Source organism: Nycticebus coucang, chromosome X, assembly GCF_027406575.1.
Source record: "Nycticebus coucang isolate mNycCou1 chromosome X, mNycCou1.pri, whole genome shotgun sequence".
NCBI classification, from domain to species: domain Eukaryota; kingdom Metazoa; phylum Chordata; class Mammalia; order Primates; family Lorisidae; genus Nycticebus; species Nycticebus coucang.
Genome location: NC_069804.1, coordinates 178889727 through 178909602, shown reverse-complemented (window position 1 = coordinate 178909602; position 19876 = coordinate 178889727). Strand labels below are relative to the sequence as shown.

General features: G+C 38.4%; 1 long non-coding RNA gene across 1 annotated transcript in view; it reads right to left on the bottom strand.

The window, feature by feature from the left end:
• Positions 1-19876, bottom strand: part of LOC128578274 (uncharacterized) — a 49226-nt gene that overhangs the window by 11868 nt on the left and 17482 nt on the right. The window contains exon 2 of the long non-coding RNA XR_008377692.1: positions 9267-9336. This is a non-coding gene — a long non-coding RNA (uncharacterized LOC128578274). The remainder of the gene's footprint in view (positions 1-9266; positions 9337-19876) is intronic.

The following is a 19876-nucleotide window of genomic DNA, read 5'->3' as shown; positions in this document are numbered from 1 at the left end:
ATTATTATCTGACTTTGGTATTAGAGTGTTGTTGGCCTCATAAAATGATTTTGAAAATGTTACCTCCTCTCAGATTTTTGAAAGAGTTTGAGAAGGATCACATTAATTTAGCCTTAAATGTTCAGTAGAATTCACTACTGAAGCCATCAACCACTGGGTTTTTCTTTGTTGGGAGATTTTTGATTGCTGATTCTATCTTTTACTAGTTATTGGTCTGTTTACCTTTTCTATTCTCTGTGATTCAGGCATGGTAGATTAGGTTGACTATTTCTAGGAATGTATACATTTTTTTCTAGGTTATCTCATTTATTAGCATCTAATTATTCACAGTAGTTTCTTATGATCCTTTGTATTCTTGTGGTATCAATTGTAGTGCCTACTCATTCTTTTCTGATTTTATTTAGACTAAAATAAGCCTTTTCTTTTTTCTAAGTTAGTCTACCTAAAGGCTTGTCAGTTTTATCTTTTCAAAACCGCAACTCTTAGATTCATAGATCTTTTCTGTTGTTTTTGACTCTCTAATTGATTCCTGCTCTGTCTTTATTATTTTCCTCCTTCTGACTTTGGTTTTAGTTTTCTTTTCTTTTTCTAGTTCCTGTAGGTATAAGGTTAGGTTGTTTATTTGAGATCTGTTTTTTTTCTTAATGTAAGCACGTATTTCTATAAACTTCCCTTTTAGAACTGCTTATTCCATTCCATTAGTTTTGTTATGTTGTGTTTTCATTTTTATTCATCACCAGGTATTTTCTGATTCTCCTTTCAAGTTCTTCTTTGACCCATTGGTTGTTAGAAATGTGTTGCTTAATATCAACATATTTGTCAATTTTCAAAATTTCTGCCTGTTATTGATTTCTAGTTTATGTCATTGTGATTATAAGAGGTACTTAATATGATTTCACTCTTCTTAAATTTGTTAATAATCTATTGTGGCCTAACATATTATCTGTATTGGAGAATATTCTGTATGAACTTGATACGTATATGTATTTTGCTAGTATTGGATGGAATACTATATATATGTGTGCCTCTTAGGTCTATTTGATCTGTAGTGGTGTACAAGTCTCACTTTCCCATACAATGAGCCATTTTAAAAGCAAGATATTGAAGTCCTCTATTATTACTCTATTGCTGTCTATTTCTTTCTTCAGTTCTGTAATATTTGCTTTATATATTTAGGTGTTTTAATGTTTGGTGCATACATACTTAAAATTGGTATATATTTTGGATAAATTGAATGCTTTGTCATTGTGTAATGACCTTCTTTGTCTTTTGTAATAGCTTTTGACTTAAAGACTATTTTGTGTAATATAAGTATAGTCACTTCTATTTTCTTTGAGTTACCATTTACATGAAATGTTTTTCATCCTATCATGGTCAGTCTATATGTGTCCTTAAAGCTAAAATGAGTATCTTGTAGACAGCATTTAGTTGGAACTTTTTTTTTCAATCCACTCAGCCGCTCTATGTCTTTTGATTGGACAATTCAAACCACTTACATTTAAAGTAGTTATTGATAGCTAAGGACTTACTATTGCCAATTTGTTAATTTTTTCCCAAATTTTATATTTCTTTTTCCATTCTTCCTTTCGTGCTGTCTTCCTTTGTGATTTGATTTTTTTTATAGTTGTATGTTTTGCTTTTTCTTTTAATGTTTTAAAAATCTACTAGAGGTGTTTTTTATTGTGGTTACCATGAGGTCTACATAAATCATCTTATAGTTATGACAGGCCATTTTAATCTGATAACAATTTAACATCAACCATATACAAAACCTCTACACTTTAACTTCTTCTCAAACATTTTAAACATAAATTGATGTCACAATTTACATCTTTATATCATGTGTCCATTAACAAATTAATTTAGCTATAGTTATTTTTAATATTTTTGTCTTTTAACTTATGTCCTAGAGTTACAAGTGATTGACACACAACTGTAATGACATCATAGTATTCTGAATTTGACTATATGTTTTTCCTTAACAGTGAGTTTTATACTTTGATGGGTTTTCATTTTGCTAGTTAGCATCATTTTGCTTCAATCTGAAGAACATCATTTAGCATTTATAGAGGATTAAACATCACAACAAGCATTTCTTGTAAATCAGCTCTCTTGGTGATGAACTCTCACAGATTTGTTTGCTTGGAAAAGTCCTTATCTCTTTTTCATTTATTTACTATACTTTGCCAGGTATAGTATCCTTGATTGGCAAGGATTTTTTTTTTCCTCTTTTTGTTCTTTGATTATATCATTCTACTCTTTCCTGGCCTGCAAAGATTTTGCTGAGAAATCTATTCATAGTTTTAGGGACATGAAAAGTTGCTTTTCTCTTGCTTCTTTCCAAATTTTCTCTTTGTTCTGGACTTTCGAAAATTTATTTATAATGTGCCTTAATGAAAATTTCTTTATGTTTAATGTTTTTGTTGTTCTTTTGACTTCATGAATCTCAGTGTTCATTTCCCTGTCCAGATTTTGAAAATTTTCTCTTTATGTCTTTGCTAAGCTTCCTGCCCCTTTTTCTTTCTCTGCTGCTTCTGAAACTTCCATTATGCATAGATTGGTTCACTTGATGATGGTCTGTAAGTCCCATAGGTTCTTTGTACTCTTTTTATTCATTTTTTATTATTGTTGTTTTTCTTCTGACTGGGTGATTTCACATGACCCATCTTTGAGCTCATTGATAATTTCTTCAGCTTGGATTAAGTCTGCTGTTGAAGCTTCCTATGGAATTTGTTTTCACATTAGTCACTACGTTGTTTAGCACCAGAATTTCTGTTTGGTTCTTTTCTATGTATTGTTTTTGTTGTTGTTGTGGAAGTTTTTATTTTGTTAATATATTATTTGCCTGATTTCCCTTAGTTGTCTGTTTATAGTCTCATGTAGCTAAATGAGTTTCTCTAAGATGCTTATTTTAAATTCTTTGTCAGGTAGTTCATACATCTTTGTTTCTTTAGAGTTGGTTACTGGTAATTGATTTTCTTTCTTTGGTGATGTTATGTTTCCCTGATTGTTTGTGATCCATGTGGCTTTTATGTTAATTTCTTCATTTTGATAAATGTATTGGTAATGTAAGATGTTAACATGAGGATAAACTGGGTGAAGAGTATATCCAGATTTGTGAACTATATTTGTGACTCTTTGATAAATCTAAAATTATTCCAAAACAAAATATTTTTTTAAAAAACATATTGAAAAAACATATGAAAAACATATTGAAAATGCTGGCAAGGATACAGAACAAATGAATCGCTCATACATTGCTGGTGAGAATCAGTTTAACATTCTGAAAATTGGTTTGACAGTTTTTCATAAAACTAATCATATGTTAACCTTACACTAATCGTACAACTCAGCACTCACCCAGAGAACCAAAAATATATCTGCCCAAAAACCTATATATAAATGTTTATATAAACTCTATTAATAACAGCCCAAACTAGAAGTAAAACATATATGTTCTTTAAAGAGCAAATCATGAACCCCCCCAGATCTGTCATATATCCATACCATGGATTACTAGTCAGTAATAAAAAGAAATGAATTATTTATACAGACAACAATTTAAATGAATCTAGAGGGAATTCTGACTGAATAAAGACAATACACAAAGATTGTGTGCCATATGTGCATTTTTATGATGTTCTTGAATAACACAAAATAAAAACTACAGTAATGGAGAATGGATCCGTGATTACCAGGAGTTAGTTGTGGGGTGATGGAACAATTCTGTATTTGTATTGTGGTGGCTGTTAAATAAATTTATGCAAGGTTTAAAATTCTGAGAACTATATACCAAAATGTCAATTTTATTGTATGTTAATTCCTAAAATGAATAGAAGGCATACACCAAAAATTAGTGCACTTTATTCATTACTGCATCTGTGTTATAACTCAATGAAAAAAATAGAGATTTAAAAATAATATAAAAAAACGTGCCATATTTTAAGGTCTATATTTTCTATTAATGTTAATTGACAAAAAATAAAATATCCAAACATATGGGGCTGTGCTAGTTGTATTTTTTCTATTGATTTTTATTTATTAAAGTGAGATGATTATAATACTTTGAAATGTGTTTAGAATTTTTTTTTTTTTTTGGTTTAAAGTCTAGTCAAAGTTTTAAATGTTCCATATGTGCTTGCAAAGAATATACATTCTATAGTTATTTTTATTAATATTTAATTTTGTGCATATCTATGGGGTACATGTGATATTTTATTATATAGATAGATGGTATAATGATCAAATCATGGTTTTTGGATCTCCATCACCTTTAGTATTTATCATTTCTATGTGTCAGGAACATTTCGAGTCTTCTCTTTTAGATATTTGAAATATACAATACATGGTTGTTAACCATAGTCACTCCTACAGGAACTTCTCCCTTCCATGCAACTGTATGTTTGTATGTATAAACCAACCTCTTTTTAACAACCTCATCCATCCACTCATCCTTCCCAGTCTCTAGTATCTACTATTTTACTCTACTATCTACCTCTATGAGAGCATATAGCTGTGGATTTTAATGTGTCATATATGTCTATTAGATCAAATTTGTTTAATGTGTTCAAATTTCCCTATATTTCTTTCATCTGAGATATTACTGTACTGCTCACTGTCCTAGAAGAACTGTTTATGGGTATTTTTAAGAAGAATATGAAGATGGTTTCTTAAGAAGGACGTGTGTTTGCTTCTGCAAGGTGCTTAGAGGCATTGCCAGTGCAAGACTACCTTTAGTTAAGTACACAGATTGATATTTCTGTGACAACATAGACAATGTTAACCTAGGCTACAGTTCCAGATGAGGAAAGGCCTATGGTCACAATTCTCAGTGGCAATTTAAAATTTTGGGGGTTTTTGTTTTTTTGGTTTTTTTTTTTTTAGAGACAGAGTCTGTCTCACTTTATTGCCCTTGGTAGAGTGCTGTGGCGTCACGGCTCGCAGCAACCTCCAACTCCTGGCTTAGGCAATTCTCTTGCCTCAGCCTCCCTAGTAGCTAGGACCACAGGTGCCCGCCATAACACCTGGCTATTTTTTGTTGCAGTTTGGCCAGGGTTGGGTTTGAACCCACCACCCTTGGTATATGGTAGGGCTGGTATCCTACTCACTGAGCCATAGGCGCCACCCTATTTTTTCTTTTATTTCCATTGCTCTTGTTCAACCCTGATGGGAACTTCCTTTGGTTACTATAATCCTTTGGGGTCAAAACTTAATAGGGGGAAGAATTTTTTTATTTTTTATTCTCCTCCTAAAGCAGACCTTGTGCTTTAGTTTCTGGCCCTTCACCTTGGGAGGCTACCACAACTGAAAGTCATATGTGCCTGGACTGGCAAAATATCTCAGTTCCCACTTTCATTAGATTTTGACCTGACTGTACTCTAATAACCTGTTATTTATTTCCTATTTTGGGGACTTCAAACAGGTTTATCTTACTCAATGTTTGGAATTTTCATAAGAGTTATTCTAATGAACCTTAAATGGAAGTCCTCACCACATACCATGTTAGAACTCTAACATAATTAACCTCTCCTACAATTTCCCATTCTCTCTCTCTCTCTCTCTCTGTCCCTCTGGATATTGAATTCCTTTGTGTCCTTGGCATCTTCTTCAGCATGTAAAACATTACAAACAAATACCTAATATGTTCTAGAAGAATAAATGGCCAGAATGATTTGAATCCAGGACCATGAGACCACACCTCCTTATGGATGCCAAATTCTTTTTTCACTATACCATGCTGTTTCTTCCAGCTTAACACTATTCATCTTAGGACTAAGTCCTTGCATCTTTACAGAGAACAAGGGAGACCTTTTGCTAAGGCAAATCTGACTATCTGAATCAAGTTCACATGTTGGCATTTTCACTGATATCTTCAGGCTAGCCTAGATTACTTATCTGCATGGATTATGCTCCTCCTGCCTGCCATGGTTCCTGGCATCTTCCTGTCTCCTTAGCCAGGGCTTTCCTTGCTTAGGTTTCTGATTTCCTGTTCTCTTGTGTCTCATGCCTGACTTCTGTTTGAAAAACCCAGCTGTTCCGTTACCTGAAGGCATTCAGCCAAGGCTAGCTGGGTGTATGACAGCTTTGCCCCTTAATCATTGAGGTAGAAGGATACACAAATATACACCGACTATGATTCTCTGCCTCACTGAGGGTATCCAGTCATACCTGGCTGGGCTAATTTGTTTGCTCAGGCTGCCATAGAAAAGCACCCCAGATTGGCTGGCTCAAACTTTTGGAGACTAGAAGTCTGAGATCAAGGTGTCAGAAGAGTTGGTTTCTCTCTTAGATGGCCTCCTTCTCCCTGTTTCTTTACAAGGTCTGTGTCCTTATCTCCTCTTCTTATGAGGATACTAGTCATATTGGACTCGAGGTACTCAAACTTTTTAAACAGGGGGCCAGTTCACTGTCCCTCAGACTGTTGGAGGACCAGACTATAGTTTAAAAAAAAAAAACACGAACAAATTCCTATGCACACTGCACATATCTTATTTTGAAGTGAAAAAACAAAACGGGAACGAATACAATCATACCGCCTCATGTGGCCCGCGGGCCGTAGTTTGAGGACCCTTGGACTAGGGTCTTACCCTTATAACTTCATTTTACTTTAATTAGCTTTTTAAAGGCCCTGCCTCCAAATACAGTCACATTCTGAGGGAGTGGGGGGTTACGACTTCAGCATATAAATGGGGTGAACACAATTCACCCCATAAGTGGTTATATCAAAACCGAGACTTTCTGTGACCTGCCCATGTTACCACACCAATCTCACCAACACAAATGAGTGCGCCTTCGTGTTACCTAGGTGTTGGCAACAAGCGACTTTACCTTCCACAAACATGCTGTACCATCTGCTTCCTAAGGCAAGTCTTATCTGTTATGAGAGAACTGGCAAGCCTGAGTGCAAAAGTTTGAGTTTCAGATATTAAATATTTAAATATTAATTTGTTCTTAGAAATGCTTACCAAGTTTTCAGTATGTTCATTATAAGCCTCATAATTATATTTACTATTCACTAATGAATTCAACAGGGTAGGCATCTCCCCCCAGTTCTTCAGTGAAAGTAGAATCTCTTATTTTGTTCCCCATGTCATCATTTCCCTTTTTCTCCAATTAGTTCAGTGAACCATACAAGACTGTAAATATCAAATTCTATGACATGCTTAATTGACAAAATATGGAAAAAACGTTTGTGCCAGTAGCTATAAATGATATCACATGCTTGGAGGAAAGATGCTTCAGTGAGAAATAATGTAGCAATAATAAAACACACCAGTTACATTGAAAACGGGAAAGCATTTGGCTGAGAGCAAAATATTCTCTCACAGCATGAAATTTTTGATGGAGAAATTGACTTTAAGTGGGCTTAACATAGAAGGTATGTGTGTCAGCACTAACAATTGGCATTTTTGTATTTTTATCTAACATTATTCATGGCTTTCACGTTTTCTCCTGTATCCTAGAAAATAAGTGATGTAAACTTCCAGGTCCCCTAAGGAAAATAACAGCTGACAGTTATTGAGCATACCTCTGCCAGGCACTGCGCCATATTAGCTCATTTCACTTGAGCAGGTACCATTATTTTCCCCCACTTTATTGACGAGAAAACTGAGGATGGAAAGTTTGGGTCATTCCCTCCCCGTCGTGCCACTAGAAAATAGAGAAGCTGGGCTTGAACTCTACTGAATGCAAATCTCATGTTTTAAACCACTATATTTAAACTCTCCTTGCTCCCATGTTTCCTCATTTGTACAACGCGTAGGATAAAATTGAACACTACAGCAATGTTGACATAATACTCTACCTAGAAACATTATAAAAATACAAGGCTCTGTGCAAATAGGTGCAGATGTCTAGAAGCTAATTAGAGAAAAAGCCAACTCTCACTGCCTGCCACAGTCAGGCACCCAGAGGCTTTATTGTGTGAGTTCTTCCTTGACTGGTAAAGCTAGAAGAAACATTGTTATTGTTTAGTGACTTCAACAGCCAAATTTACAGAGTATTAGTTACGAAGTATTACTCAGTGGTTGGATCTAGCAATAACAGTAAAGGATAGCTTTATAAAGGTTGTCTTACAACAGATTCCACTTGTTCTCTTAAAACATATTGAAGATAAGTGGTAACTATTTTCAATGTGACCCTACACAATAACGATTGGAACAAAGAGAAAAAGAGCAAGAGACTGTTTGCAACCTAATTGTTTAAACTATTTTATAGGAACACAGAGGTGTAAAGAGCCTTCTTCTTTATCACTATGGATGGAAGGAGGCCAAATAATTGGCTTTGACCTGAAGATTCAAAGAAAAAAAAAAATAATCCCAATATCAGGGCATTTCAATCAAAGTAGTTGCAATACACAACAGTGTACTGAAGCAGACATTTCAGATTTCAAATATGGGGCAATTCACTGGGCAGAAGAGTTAGAGGATCTGAGTTCTAGTGCAAGTCTTGATATTTACATCTGGTGGCCTTCAGCTAGTGACCTCTTGGGTCTCAGTTTCCCTACCGCATGCAATACAAATTGAACCAATCATTTCCACAGGTCATTCCAGCTCGAATGTGCGGTCCTCCTTGCAGACACTTTCTAGAGGCAGAGCTTTCTATTTCTTTTCTTTTCTTTTTTTTGAGACAGAGTCTCACTTTGTTGCCCTCAGTAGAGTGGTGTGGCATCACAGCTCACAGCAACCTCCAGCTCTTGGGATTAGGTGATTCTCTTGCCTCGGCCTCCCAAGTAGCTGGGACTACAGGCACTCGCCACAACACCTGGCTATTTTTTTATTGCAGTTTGGCTGCAGTTGGGTTTGAACCCGCCACCGTCAGTATATGGGGCCAGCGCCCTACTCACTGAACCCTAGGCACCACCCTAGGCAGAACTTTCTAGAACTAATTGAAAAGCTTCTTTATGGTGCCCAGATGTGAGAGCATTGAGAAGCTCCTTGTCAGAAAGGAATATATTATTTGACTGTTTAATGGAGTCACAAATACATGCTTCAACAAAGCAAGAGCTCTCTTTTACCTGATGTAAAAAATCTCCATCAACTAGGGAGAAAGTACATTACCAGTTTCAGCAGCTTATTGGGGTATCAGCATTAGCCAGCCAAGCTGAGCTTAAGTGACTCTTCTTGCAATTCCCTATCTTGTCTGATTTTCCCTTTCTGGTCTGCTGTCTTCCCACTGTTCTTTTGCACAGTGTGGGAGCTGCTTCTGATTCAGTTTGTTGCCATAGGAATTGACTTTCATAGGGTATGCAATTGCCACCAACTTACCTGCTGCTCTGGAAAAACTAGGAGGGCATTTGCTTCTTCTAAAGACACCATGACTCCAGACAGCTACTCCCTAGCATAAGGAAAAGTAAGCACATAAGATTTGCATGTTAATTCCATTATTCAAGGTGTAGGCCATCCATTTTCCCCCATCTTCCTGAAAACATGTTTCAGCAAGGTACACAGAAGAGTGATTCTCACTTTTACTTGTAAATCGGAAAACTAAGGCACAAAATTGTTCCAAAATGTGCCCAAATAGCAATAAAAAGTTCATGGCACTATTGAGGCTCAAACTCTTTAGCTCAGTTCCCTCTCCTTCCGATAGATTGCTGTCCCTGATTCCAGGGCACTTAATTTTAAGACTAGAACAACTTGTTGCTGTAGACAACTAGCAAAATGTTTTAGCTAGGCCAGGGATTGGTAAACTATGAGGAAAGCTGGCCCACTGCCTATCTTTTTAAGTAAAGTTTTATTGGAAAGCAACCATGTACATTGATTTATGTATTGTCCTTGGCTGCTTTTGCACTATGATGGCAGAGTAGAATCATTGTGACAGAAACTGTGTAGGTGGTAAACCTGAAAATATTTAGTTGGCCCTTTACATAAAAAGTTTGCTATTTCCTAGCCTAGCCCTAACGGGTAAATACATGGTCAGAATTCACATAGAGAATAGAATTCTAGCCCTGCTACTGTGAAATTATGTCAACCTTGGAAAGTGACTTAACTTCCTGAGCCTTGGTTTCCCCATAGGCAAAATGTGATTTAATCAGTGCGCCAGCTGCATGGGGTTGTTTATGACTTCACAAAATCAAATGAGATACTGTATGCATAGAATAGTATGTGGCATATATTAAGTTATCACTCAATGGCGATTAGTGCTATTTCTGAGGAAAATCAGGTATCATTTTTGCCACTACAATTTCTGGTACTAGTTCTCTCCTAGTTGGCTGAGACGTGTTTCTCTCTGCTTAAACTTCCGTAGCTCTGCTCCAAAAAGCTAGAAGACAGGGCCTACCACCCCTCCTTAGCATTCCTACCCTCAGCCATGCCTGCTCCAACCAAACCCACTTCTGACTCTGCTTCTGCGCTTGATTACGGTACCCAGCCCTTCCCTCTGCTCGTTACAAACATTTGACTGCTGCTTCTGCTTGCCCACTGTTGCTATGCTTGGGATTTCTAGCCCCAATGGATGTGAGCACTCGAGCAAAGTGCAGCCGGTGACAATAAGGAGAATAGAAGGCAACAGTGACATATTTTAGTATAGGAATGGGGTCCAAGCCACATATTTATCATAGATGTGTGTCCTTGTTTGCATGTTTCTGGGTTTTTAAGTTATCTTGGTTGTATTAGATGACTGCTCGCCTTTTTTTAGAGCTTTTACATAAGAAATAGGTCATCCCAGTGACCCACCACAGAGACTCCAAGTGATGAGCTGTGAGCAAAAGTGGTCATTGCTCTTCTTGATGTGGGCCCCCAAAGCTTAGGATGTCTTGGACTTCTCTGATAGCCCAGAATGAGGCTATCACTCATGACATGATCTAACCTAATCCACAGCCACAATCTTCCCATCTTCAAGGCCATCTTGCTTTGGATTTTTGCCCAATGGGTGCTACACATTTTGAAATATTTTGCTATTCCTTTTATTTTTAATGTTTTGAGACATGGTCTCACTCTGTTGCCCCAGGCTAGAGTGCTGTGGCAGCAGCCTAGCACAAGGGAACTTCTAGCTCCTGGGTTCAAGTGTCCTCCTGCCTCAACCTCCCCAGTAGCTGGGACTACAGGCACCCACTGCAACACCTGGCTATTTTTTTTAAGATATGGGGTCTCGCTCTTGCTTAGGGTGGTCTCGAACTCCTGAGCTCGAGGGATCCTCCCGCCTTGTTTCCCAGAGTGCTAGCATTATAGGTGCGAGCCACCGCCACCTGCCAAATATTTTGTTATTTCAAACAGCATTATTTATTTGAATAGCCTTTTTTACCAAGTGTCTTTATACAGTCACAATCAAATAAACTTTCCCTTTTAAAACAATTAATAGAAAGGATCAGGTAACTCCAATTCACTTTCACATCAGCAGGAGATATCCTCAAGGTTCTCACCTGTAAAGTGGAGGTGCTGCTAGTCATTGCCTCAGGGTTGTTGCAAAGATTAAATCAAGTGTGACAGCGTCTGGCACATAGCAAGTGCTCAGTCAGAGATAGAGCTGTGATGGCTGTGAAGGTGAAGCTCAAGGACTGATGGACTTGACAGAACCCCAGCCCAAAGGAAAAGTACTTCTGGCTTGGCAGCCTGCCCAATCTTAAGGAGAGTATATGTAAATTCTCCATTGGGTTGGGAAGATTTTTGATTGTTTAGCTTTGAGAATAACTTGTGGACCCTTGTTTCTACCCTGTAGAACTTTATGTGTCCAGAGACTGACCTACACTCTTCTCAAACCAATCTTTTCAGGTTCTGCAACTTTAAATTAAGAAAATAATATTGGAGCTTCATGGGCGGAGCAAGATGGCAGCCGAGTAACAGCTTCCTTGCATCTGGGCACCGTGAGTCTGGGGAGATAGGACTCCAGGCATCTCTGGCTGGTGGGAACTGCCTATCATCACTCCTATGAGGATACAGGGAGTCAGCGAGAGACTTCTGGACCCCAAGAGGAGGACTAAAACAGTGGAAAACCGGCAAGTGGTCGCGTGTGTTCAACCCGTCTAAACCCGCCCACAACTGTAAGTTCAGTAGCAGCGAGACTGCAAACCAGAAAGGCCTTACCTGTGAACTCTTTTGATGTCCTTGGACTTGGCACTGAGTTGAACTGCCTTGGGGAAGGCCTGAGTGGGAGTGCGGAGAACTTTGGCCGTTGTCTAGGGCCCCAGTCTGAGCCGCTGAGCCAGACGGAGCTAATAGTGTTTGGCGGTGGGTCACACGGATCCATTGTCAGTGATCTGCCCCGGCAAGCTCCGCCCTCAGGGTAGCAGAGCTAGAAACGGGTGGGAGCTGGTAACCCAGCAACCAAGTAGCCTAAGGGTGGGGTCTGAGCCGCCTTGCAGCCCTAACCCTCAGGGGCAGAGTGAGACCGGTTTTGGCACACTGAGTAAGTGGATAGCCACTTCAGCAGTGATTCCAGCGAGAAAGCTGGGAAAGCTTCTGCTCAGCAAGTTTACAAGTTCAAAGTGCCTTTTAAGTGGGCTGAAGAGAGATTTAGGGTGTCTACCTGCTGGGGTTTGAGAAATCAGCAGCCTCCAGTCGTATCAGAACTGTGACTAACATCTCATACCCCAAAAGACCACGTGTTGCCCAGACAATATTCAACAACATATACAAACTGCTTTGTTTTTGGTTGTGTATTTTTTTTTCTTTTTTTTTTGTTTGGTTGGGTTTTTTTGTTTGTTTATTTTGACGTTGTTGATGTTCTTTTGTTTCTTAATTTCAATCTTTTCCATACAGATCCCTTTTTCTTTCTCAATTTTTCTAGTTTAATTATAATTTCCCATTGCTGCCTTTTTTAATAACTACAACTTCATTTTTGCTAGTGTTTCTACCGCTATCACTTGGTTTTTCACCCAATTTTATCGCCATAAAGTTTTCTGTTTGCTTGTTTTAGTTTGATTTATAGCATTTTTGTCTTTCCTCTCTACTTGGTGGAGGTGGGGTACTGTGTCTGACCAGGTTAGCAAAGAGCTGCTGACCTCAAGGGAACCACCCAACTGGGCACCCAACCCCCAGAAGGTGGGGTTTTTTAAGGTTGTGTCAAAGTACCCTACTGTACACCTATATTGCCCTGTCTCCCTCTTTCTGTGCCTCTCTTCTTTTTGTCAATATTCCTTATCCCTACCCCCTCTCCTTTCTCTATCTTTCTTTTTTTTCTTATCACTCGGTCCTCCTTTCTTTCATCCCTTTTTTGCTCTTCAACCTTCTCACCTTTCTGGTCCTGTAACCCTTAGTCCACAGGCACAAGAACTTAAAGAGCAAGAGGAAGTGAAAGGAAAATTAGGGCAAGGAAACAGATAAAAGAAATCACTCATGAGGAAGAATCAGCAGAAAACTCCAGGCAACATGAAGAACCAGTCCAGAACAACCCCGCCAAGGGACCATGAGGTAGCTACTGCAGAGGATTCCACCTATACAGAAATGTTAGGAATGACAGAAAGGGAATTTAGAATACACATGTTGAAAACAATGAAAGAAATGATGGAAACAATGAAGGAAACTGCTAATAAAGTGGAAAATAACCAAAAGGAAATCCAAAAACAGAATCAAATCAGAGATGAACGATATGAAGAATATAAAAAGGATATAGCAGAGCTGAAGGAAATGAAACAGTCAATCAGGGAACTTAAAGATGCAATGGAAAGTATCAGCAACAGGTTAGACCATGCAGAAGAAAGAATTTCAGAGGTAGAAGACAAGGTTTTTGAGATAACTCAGATAGTAAAAGAGGCAGAAAAGAAGAGAGAGAAAGCAGAACGTTCACTGTCAGAATTATGGGACTTTATGAAACGTTCCAACATACGAGTTATAGGAATTCCAGAAGGGGAAGAAGAATGCCCCAGAGGAATGGAAGCCATACTAGAGAATATTATAAAAGAAAATTTCCCAAACATCACCAAAGATTCTGACACACTGCTTTCAGAGGGCTATCGGACCCCAGGTCGCCTCAACTCTAACCGAGCTTCTCCAAGACACATTGTGATGAACCTGTCCAAAGTCAAGACAAAAGAAAAGATTCTGCAAGCTGCCAGGAGTAAGCGCCAGTTGACCTACAGGGGCAAATCCATCAGAGTGACCTCAGACTTCTCTAATGAAACTTTCCAAGCAAGAAGACAATGGTCATCTACCTTTAATCTACTTAAACAGAACAATTTTCAGCCCAGAATTCTGTACCCTGCTAAGCTAAGCTTCAAAATTGATGGAGAAATCAAATCATTTACGGATATACAAACATTGAGGAAATTCACCACAACAAGACCAGCTCTACAGGGAATACTTCAACCTGTTCTGCACACTGACCACCACAATGGATCAGCAGCAAAGTAAGAACTCAGAAATCAAAGGACAGAACCTAACCTCCACACTGATGCAAAAGATAAAACTAAGCAATGGACTCTCACCAAATAAGACAAATAGAATACTACCATACTTCTCAATTATCTCCATAAATGTTAATGGCTTGAATTCCCCACTGAAGAGACATAGATTGGCTGACTGGATTAAAAAACACAAGCCATCCATTTGCTGTCTGCAAGAAACACACCTGGCTTCAAAAGACAAATTAAAGCTCCGAGTCAAGGGTTGGAAGACAATTTTTCAGGCAAATGGAATTCAGAAGAAAAGAGGAGTTGCAATCTTATTTTCAGATACATGTGGATTTAAAGCAACTAAAGTCAAAAAAGACAAAGATGGTCACTTTATATTGGTCAAGGGAAAACTACAACAAGAAGACATTTCAATTCTAAATATCTATGCACCAAATTTAAATGCTCCCAGATTCTTGAAACAGACCTTACTCAGTCTGAGCAATATGATATCTGATAATACCATCATAACAGGGGACTTTAACACACCTCTTACAGAGCTGGACAGATCCTCTAAACAGAAATTAAACAAAGATATAAGAGATTTAAATGAGACCCTAGAACAATTATGCTTGATAGACGCATATAGAACACTCCACCCCAAAGATAAAGAATATACATTCTTCTCATCACCCCATGGAACATTCTCCAAAATTGATCATATCCTGGGACACAAAACAAATATCAACAGAATCAAAAGAATTGAAATTTTACCTTGTATCTTTTCAGACCATAAGGCACTAAAGGTGGAACTCAACTCTAACAAAAATGCTCGACCCTATCCAAAGGCATGGAAATTAAACAATCTTCTGTTGAATAACAGATGGGTGCAGGAAGAAATCAAACAGGAAATCGCTAACTTCCTTAAGCATAACAACAATGAAGACACAAGCTACCAAAACCTGTGGGATACTGCAAAAGCAGTTTTGAGAGGAAAATTCATCGCTTTAGATGCCTACATTCGAAAAACAGACAGAGAGCACATCAACAATCTCACAAGAGACCTTATGGAATTGGAAAAAGAAGAACAATCTAAGCCTAAACTCAGTAGAAGAAAAGAAATCTCCAAAATCAAATCAGAGATCAATGAAATTGAAAACAAAAGAATCATTCAGAAAATTAATGAAACAAGGAGTTGGTTTTTTGAAAAAATAAATAAAATAGATAAACCATTGGCCAGACTAACTAGAAATAGAAAAGTAAAATCTCTAGTAACCTCAATCAGAAATGATAAAGGGGAAATAACAACTGATCCCACAGAGATACAAGAGATCATCTCTGAATACTACCAGAAACTGTATGCCCAGAAATTTGACAATGTGAAGGAAATGGATCAATATTTGGAATCACACCCTCTCCCTAGACTTGGCCAGGAAGAAATAGACCTCCTGAACAGACCAATTTCAAGCACTGAGATCAAAGAAACAATAAAAAAGCTTCCAACTAAAAAATGCCCTGGTCCAGATGGCTTCACTCCAGAATTCTATCAAACCTTCAAGGAAGAGCTTATTCCTGTACTGCAGAAATTATTCCAAAAAATTGAGGAAGAAGGACTCTTCCCCAACACATTCTATGAAGCAAACATCACCCTGATACCAAAACCAGGAAAAGACCCAAACAAAAAGGAGAATTTCAGACCAATCTCACTCATGAATATAGATGGAAAAATTCTCAACAAAATCCTAGCCAATAGATTACAGCTTATCATCAAAAAAGTCATTCATCATGATCAAGCAGGCTTCATCCCAGGGATGCAAGGCTGGTTCAACATACGCAAGTCCATAAACGTTATCCACCATATTAACAGAGGCAAAAATAAAGATCACATGATCCTCTCAATAGATGCAGAAAAAGCATTTGATAAAATCCAGCATCCTTTTCTAATTAGAACACTGAAGAGTATAGGCATAGGTGGCACATTTCTAAAACTGATTGAAGCTATCTATGACAAACCCACAGCCAATATTTTACTGAATGGAGTAAAACTGAAAGCTTTTCCTCTTAGAACTGGAACCAGACAAGGTTGTCCTCTGTCCCCTTTACTATTCAACATAGTGCTGGAAGTTCTAGCCAATACAATTAGGCAAGACAAGGAAATAAAGGGAATCCAAATGGGAGCAGAGGAGGTCAAACTCTCCCTCTTTGCTGACGACATGATCTTATACTTAGAGAACCCCAAAGACTCAACCACAAGACTACTAGAAGTCATCAAAAAATACAGTAATGTTTCAGGATATAAAATCAATGTCCACAAGTCAGTAGCCTTTGTATACACCAATAACAGTCAAGAGGAGAAGCTAATTAAGGACACAACTCCCTTCACCATAGTTTCAAAGAAAATGAAATACCTAGGAATATACCTAACGAAGGAGGTGAAGGACCTCTATAAAGAAAACTATGAACTCCTCAGAAAGGAAATAGCAGAGGATATTAACAAATGGAAGAACATACCATGCTCATGGATGGGAAGAATCAACATTGTTAAAATGTCTATACTTCCCAAAGCAATCTACCTATTCAATGCCATTCCTATCAAAGTACCTACATCGTACTTTCAAGATTTGGAAAAAATGATTCTGCGTTTTGTATGGAACCGGAAAAAACCCCGTATAGCTAAGGCAGTTCTTAGTAACAAAAATAAAGCTGGGGGCATCAGCATACCAGATTTTAGTCTGTACTACAAAGCCATAGTGCTCAAGACAGCATGGTACTGGCACAAAAACAGAGACATAGACACTTGGAATCGAATTGAACACCAAGAAATGAAACTAACATCTTACAACCACCTAATCTTCGATAAACCAAACAAGAACTTACCTTGGGGGAAAGACTCCCTATTCAATAAATGGTGTTGGGAGAATTGGATGTCTGCGTGTAAAAGACTGAAACTGGACCCACACCTTTCCCCACTCACAAAAATTGATTCAAGATGGATAAAGGACTTAAATTTAAGGCACGAAACAATAAAAATCCTCAAAGAAAGCATAGGAAAAACACTGGAAGATATTGGCCTGGGGGAAGACTTCATGAAGAAGACTGCCATGGCAATTGCAACAACAACAAAAATAAACAAATGGGACTTCATTAAACTGAAAAGCTTCTGTACAGCTAAGGTGACGATAACCAAAGCAAAGAGACAACCCACACAATGGGAAAGGATATTTGCATATTTTCAATCAGACAAAAGCTTGATAACCAGGATCTATAGAGAACTCAAATTAATCCACATGAAAAAAGCCAACAATCCCTTATATCAATGGGCAAGAGACACGAATAGAACTTTCTCTAAAGACGACAGACGAATGGCTAACAAACACATGAAAAAATGTTCATCATCTCTATATATTAGAGAAATGCAAATCAAAACATCCCTGAGATATCATCTAACCCCAGAGAGAATGGCCCACATCACAAAATCTCAAAACTGCAGATGCTGGCGTGGATGTGGAGAGAAGGGAACACTTTTACACTGTTGGTGGGACTGCAAACTAGTACAACCTTTCTGGAAGGAAGTATGGAGAAACCTCAAAGCACTCAAGCTAGACCTCCCATTTGATCCTGCAATCCCATTACTGGGCATCTACCCAGAAGGAAAGAAATCCTTTTATCATAAGGACACTTGTACTAGACTGTTTATTGCAGCCCCATTTACAATCGCCAAAATGTGGAAACAGCCTAAATGCCCACCAACCCAGGAATGGATTAACAAGCTGTGGTATATGTATACCATGGAATACTATTCAGCCATTAAAAAAAATGGAGACTTTACATCCTTCGTATTAACCTGGATGGAAGTGGAAGACATTATTCTTAGTAAAGCATCACAAGAATGGAGAAGCATGAATCCTATGTACTCAATCTTGATATGAGGACAATTAATGACAATTAAGGTTATGGGGGGGGGAAGCAGAAAGAGAGAGGGAGGGAGTGGGGTGGGGCCTTAGTGTGTGTCACACTTTATGGGGGCAAGACATGATTGCAAGAGGGACTTTACCTAACAATTGCAATCAGTGTAACTGGCTTATTGTACCCTCAATGAATCCCCAACAATAAAAAAAAAAGAAAAAAAAAAAAAAAAAAAGAAAATAATATTGGGTGGCTCAAGGAGTAGGGCGCCGGCCCCATATACCAGAAGTGGTGGGTTCAAACCCGGCCTTGGCCAAAAACTGCAAAAAAAAAAAAAAAAAAAAAAAAAAAAAAGTATATATACACACTTATCCCTATGACACAGAAGACAACTGAGTTTAATTTGTTTTAAAGTATCTCCTTTCAGTTTCAGGATGCATCCAAGACACAGTGGAAAAGAAGTTACCTTCCCCTTTAGCATCCCAGGACATAATGAGTACATCCAGGATGACCTATTTATATCTCTCTAGGGGGGAATTGGCAGGTAGGGTATTTAGGGACACAAGTTTTGAGTTATGCAGACCTCGCCTGGTTTTGCCACTCACTGGCTCTGTGACTTTGAGCAAGTCCCTTTCACTGTCTGAGCCTCAGTTTTGTCACCTACAAAGTGTAGGTAATGATAGCAACTACCTCATGTGCTGGATGTGAGGAAGAAATGAGGCAGTGCGCACATGACAGCTAGAGCAGCCCCGGAACAGAGGACACATGTGGGGAGGGCGGAAGAGGTACCAGCAGCACTCTTGTTCTCTTTCTCCTCATTAGCATACCTAGGATCATTTTCACTCCTAGCTTTGCCATTCCAGTCTGACAATTCTAGACCTGTGCAACGTGTCCAGTCAAAAGACAAATGATGAGATGACATCTTGGTTAGCCCGAATTTCACTTCATCTGAGAAAAGCAGGTAAGCTGCTAAAGGATGAATGCTAATTCTAACCAAATACTGTCCTTGTGTATAATCAAATTCACATAGCTATCAAAATGGTAGTTGAAGATGATGGCATTTATGATGCTGTAACCCTCTTTGGAGGCATGAGAGGGCAACATCCATCAGCTCTATCTTCACGAATCTCCCATACAAGCCTTCTCTGGGAATCTGCAAGCTAGTTTTATAAAAGTCCTGGCCCGGCTTCATGCTGGATATACATGATGCTTAAATCACTCTGGAGAGGCTGGACCGTGTAGAAAACTTACAGCCCTTAAGGCCGCAGAGGTGTCACATTTTCTAATAAGTTTCTCCTTGTGGCTTGCTCCATGCCTACAGAGCCTATTCCCTCCCAGACCCCCATGTCCCTTCCTGTTGGAGGCCATGCATCACATCAGTATGACTGCTGCTCAGTAACGGAAGTTGGTTGCAAGACTCACACAGGTGCAAAAATCCATAGATGCTCAAGTCCACTATACAAAATGGCATAGTATTTGTATGTAATCTACGCATATTTTCCCATATACTTTCAATCATTTCCACACTACTTATATGACCAAATGCGATGTAAATGCCGTGTGGATAGTTGCTGTAATGTATTGTTTTCAAAATTGTATTATTTTTATTGCTGTATATTTTAAAAATATTTTCACTGCACAGTTGGTTGAATCTGTGAATGTGGAACCCAAGAATGCAGAGGGATGACTGTACCACACACTAGGTGG